We start from the raw sequence: 5,318 nt of genomic DNA, 5'->3' as shown, positions 1-5,318 counted from the left end.
TTCTGGGCCCAGCAGCCTAGCCTCCCACCACTAGCATCCTTAGATTCCCTCCCAGGGCCAGTACCCCTTGCCCCCCCCCCCATGTCAGAGACACAATGGGAAGGGAAGGGCCTGTCCAGCGGGTGTGGGATGCTGGCATAGAGGGGCTTGGCCTCATATCCTGTCCCGCTGCCAAGGGAAGAGAGGAAACAAAAGACTTCCCCCCGCTGGGACAATGAGCCTCCTTGCACCTCTCCCCCTGCCCTGGCCAGCCGCCCTTCTCTCCAACCTTGGCCTTAGCAGCTCTGCCCTCCCCCTGTCGCCTGGCCATCAGCTCCACAGACAGCACTGTTCTCTAGAAGAGCTGTCCCCAGCTCTCCCCTCGCCGCCTCTGGGAGGCTCGGCAGGCAAGCCCGAGTGGATGGAGGAAGCAAGGAAAGGACCTGGAGGTGGAAGGGGTCCTTGGAAATGGGGCTGGAAGGCTGCTGTCAGTTTGGGGTCCGTGCCCCCCCCCCCCACCGCTTGACGTGTCACGCCACGTTCTGAGCCTGATTCTGGTGCTTTGACATGAATGTTACAATACGGGTGCAGTGGGTGCTGGGTTCAAACCTGGGCTGTGTCAAAACAGTGCACCATGCAAAAGAGCTACTACTCCATGGGTTGATTTATTTTTAGATTTCACTCAGCTGTGCCAAGGATTGAGCTCAGGACCTCAGTGTCTCAGGCATATTTATTTATTTTCCCTTTTGTTGCCCTTTTCTTTTATTGTTGTTGTAGCTATTATTATTATTGATGTCGTCATTGTTAGATAGGAAGAGAAGAGGGGTAGACAGAGAGGGGGAGAGAAAGACACCTGCAGACCTGCTTCACCCCTGTGAAGCGACTCCCCTGCAGATGGGGAACTGGGGGCTTGAACCAGGATCTTTAGGCCGGTCCTTGCACTTTGTACCACGTGTGCTTAACCTGCTGCGCTACCACCCGGCTCCCTCATGAAAATATTTTGCATAACTGTTATGTTTTCTCCCCAATCTATTTCTCCCTTTAATAAGAGAGAGAGAGAGCAACCTGGGAGGTGACACAGCAGGAAGGGTAATGGATTTCAGTCCATGAGGTCCTGAGTTCGATCCCTGGCATTGCATATGCCAGAGTGACTCTCTGGTTCTATCTTATGGTAGTAAATTTAAAAATAAAAAGCAAATAAAACACCATCTCACCCATGGAGTTCCATTTGTCTCTGTCTATAATACTCCCCTGTGGTACTGGGGATGGAACCCAGTACTTCACAAAGGCAAGCACACACACTACAACTGAGCCACCACCCCACCCCACTAGTGTGGCTCTGCTTTTAAAAATTGATTTGTTTATAGGGGCCGGAGTGGTGCACCAGGCTGAGCACATGTTACAGGTCTGAGCTCCTGAAGGGGGAAAGCTTTGCAAGTGGTGAAGCAGTGCTGCAGGTGCCTGTCTCTTTGTCCCTCTCTGTCTCTATCTCCTTCTTTCCCTCTCAATGGTTGTCTATCCAATAAATAAATAAAGATAATAATAAATAAATAATTGATTTGTTTATTAATGCAGACGGGGAGAAAGAAAGAATCAGAGTATCACTCTGGCACATGAGGTGCTAGGAATAGAACTCAGAACCTCGTGGCTGAAAGTCCAACAGTTTATGCATTGCACCACCTCCTGGGTTGCTAACACAATTCTTGTGATGATTTAAAAACATCTCTTACAAGTTATTATTACAAAGTCTAGGGAGGAGTGCAGTGGCTAAAGCACTGGATTCTCAAGCATGAGGTTTCAAGTTCAGGAGGAGATAATCACATGTGCCAGAGTGATACTCTGGTTCTCTCTCTCTCTCTCTCTCTCTCTCTTTCTCTCTCTCTCTCTCTCCTTAAACAAATAAATATGATGATTGACACTTTGCCAGGCTAGGAAATTTGCCTCACATAAAAAAATAACAGAAAAAATAGTCTCTGGAATTTGTGCTTTGGTCGTGAGTTCATTATCTAGTGACACATTCAAAAACTAATAAAATAAAATTGAAGCTACATTTGAAGCTACATTTCCACCCATCTCAAAGACAAACATACCACCTCACCTTCTGAACATTGACCTTGAACCCTGGATTAGGACTGACCTAGAACCCCAGAGCAGCCTCTGCCCACTTTCTCCCTGCTGTCACTGGCTGCCTACCATCTCTGTTTGAGTCCCTCACTTAGCCTTCTGGGTTGAGGTTTTGTGACTGCCCCACCTCTGTTATGCTCTAGGGACAGAGGATGGATTTGTGTTCCCTGACCATGCTCAGAGTTCTATAAATAATTTCAAAGCAAATTAAAGATTGACCAATCAATAAAGGGAATAGCAGCCGACAAATATTTATTGAGCATTAGTTGTGGGCCAGGCCTGCGCCAGAGCACAGCTGCACCCGCTCCCACTCCTGGGAAACATAGAGCCTTGGGCAGGAGGCAGACCAAGGCCAGTCAGCAAAGACAGCCTCAGCTCACCTGGCTCTGTGGCTTTCTAGCGGGAGTCCACAGAGGTCTGTGGGGGTCAGGTGAGCTTTAGATCCAAGTTTGGTGGCTTCTCAAATGTATGCAATTTGGGGGACCCTCCTGAAGAAAACCAAAGCAAAAGTTATGCTTTTTTTTTTGTCACCAGGTCATTGCTGGGGCCTCATGCCTGCAAGATGATCCCAACATTCTTACCGGTTTCTTCCTTCCTTTCTTTCTTTCCTCCTTCCTTCTCTCTTATTTCTCTCTCTCTAGCTCTCTCTTTCTCTCTTTCCTCCTCCTCCTTCCTTCTCTCTTAATTCTCTCTTCCTTCCTTCCTTCCTTCCTTCCTTCTTTTCTTTCTCTCCCTCTTTCTGGAGAGTGAAGCAGAAAGAGGAGAGGGAGAGAGAAAAGCCTGCAGCACTGCCCCACTGTTTGTGAAACTTGCCCCCTGTATGTGAGGACTTGGGATTTGAACCCAGGCCCTCAAGCATAGTAATGTGTGCATTGCACTTGGTGTGCCACTGCCTGCCCCCAACCCAAACTGTGAATATAATATTATCTATAAAGGTTAACGTGGCAGCCCAGAGGGTGGCACAGTGGCTGGTATGTGAGACGCAAGCATCTTGTTTGTCAGAGTGATGCTGGTTCTCTCTCTGTCATTAATCACTAAAAGTATCCTTTAAAAATTGGAAAGCGGGGGTGGGTGGGGGAGACATGGCTTAATGGTTGTGTAAAAAGATTCTTGTGCCAGAGGCTTCAAAGTCCCAGGTTCAGGAGTCCGATGGTAGTGCAGCGGGTTAAGCGCACCTGGTGCAAAGCACAAGGACCGGCATAAGGATCGCGGTTCAAGCCCCTGGCTCCCCATCTGCAGGGGAGTCACTTCACAGGTGGTGAAGCAGGTCTGCAGTTGTCTATCTTTCTCTCCCCCTCTCTGTCTTCCCCTCCTCTCTCCATTTCTCTCTGTCCTACCCAACAATGACAACATCAATAACAACAACAATAACAACAAGGGCAACAAAGGAAATAAATAAATACTTAAAAAAACCCTGCAAAGTCCCAGGTTCAATTTCCTGTACCACCATCAGCCAGAGCTGAGCAGAGATCTGGAAGAGAGAGGGAGAGGGAGAGGGAGAGGGAGAGGGAGAGGGAGAGGGAGAGGGAGAGGGAGAGGGAGAGGGAGAGGGAGAGACTTGGAGTGGGCACAGCAACCAGACTGATTTGTGAGCATGAAGTCCCAGGTTTTATCCTTGATAGCACACGGCCTTCTCTCATTGATAAACAAATACTTTTTAATTTTTAAAATTTATTTCTTATTGGATAGAGACAGGGAGAAATTGAGAGGGGTGGAGGAGAGGGAGAGAGACAGAGAGACACCTGCAGCCCTGCTTCACCATTCATGAAGCTTTCCCCCTGCGAGTGGGGACCAGGAGCTTGATCTTGGTCCTTATGAACTGTACATAATGTGAGCACTTAACCAGGTGTACCACCACCTAGCCCCACAAAGAAATACTTTTAACATTGAGCGTTGAGTTAGATTGAGAAATCATAGCCAACTGCAAATGCTAAAATTAAAAACACCAGAAATCTAGAAGAACATTGTATTTCTTGTGAATATGACCAGCAGCCCTCTCTCACATCTGCATTTTCCCCTCTTAGACGTGGTTGCTTTAACCCCCCAACCTGTCTTCAAACGATAATGAGTCTGTGGTATTTACAAGAATTTTAACCGCCAGGCAGTGACACACCTAGTAGAACACATGTGTCCCCAGGCACAAAAACTCAGGTTCAAGTCCCTGGTCCTCACCTGCAAGGGGGAAGCTTTATGAGTAACGGAGCAGTGCTGCAGATGTCTCTATCACTATCTTCCCCTTTCCTCTCAGTTTCTCTCTGTACTGTTAAATAGAAGAGAAAAGGGGGAAATGGCTGCTAGGAACAGTGGGATCATCTTGCAAGCACAGAAACCCCAGGGATAACTCCTGGTGTCAATTAACAAAAAAACAAAACAAACAAACAAACAAAAAACTCACCAAAAGAGGCAGGGCAGTGGCAGATCCAGTTAAGTTCACATATTACCACATGAACAGACTGGGGTTTGAGCCCCTGCTCCCCACCTGCAGAGGGCGCTACATGGAGCAGTGTCTCTTTCCCTCTCTCCCTCCCCTCCCCTCTCAATTTCTCTCTGTCGTGTATCAAGTACAATAGAAAGAAAAAGGGGGCTGGGTTGTAGTACAGCGGGTTAAGCACACATGGTGTGAAACTCGAGGACCATCTTAAGGATCCCAGTTCTAGGGAGTCGGGCGGTAGTGCAATGAGTTAAGTGCACATGGCGCAAAGTGCAAGGACCCGCAGAAGGATCCCGGTTCAAGCCCCCAGCTACCCACCTGGAGGGGAGTCGCTTCACAGACGGTGAAGCAGGTCTGCAGGTGTCTGTCTTTCTCTCCCCCCGTCTTCCCCTCCTCTCTCCATTTCTCTCTGTCCTATCCAACAACAACAACAACAACGACAGCAATAATAACTGCAACAATAAAAAACAAGCGCAACAAAAGGGAAAATAAATAAATATAAAATAATAATAATAATAATAATAATAATAATAAAAAGAATCCCAGTTCAAGGCCCTGGCTTCCCACTTGCAGGGGAGTCACTTCACAGGCGGTGAAGCAGGTCTGCAGGTGTCTAGCTTTCTCATCCCCTCTCTGTCTTCCCCTCCTCTCTCCATTTCTCTCTGTCCTATCCAACAACATCAATAATAGCAACAATAATAACTACAGCAACAATAAAAACAAGGGCAACAAATGGGAAAATAAATATATAAAAATTTAAAAAAAAAGAAATGGAGAGGGAAGG

This window comes from Erinaceus europaeus, chromosome 15, assembly GCF_950295315.1.
Source record: "Erinaceus europaeus chromosome 15, mEriEur2.1, whole genome shotgun sequence".
Classification (NCBI taxonomy): Eukaryota; Metazoa; Chordata; class Mammalia; order Eulipotyphla; family Erinaceidae; genus Erinaceus; species Erinaceus europaeus.
This window is presented reverse-complemented; position numbering follows the sequence as displayed.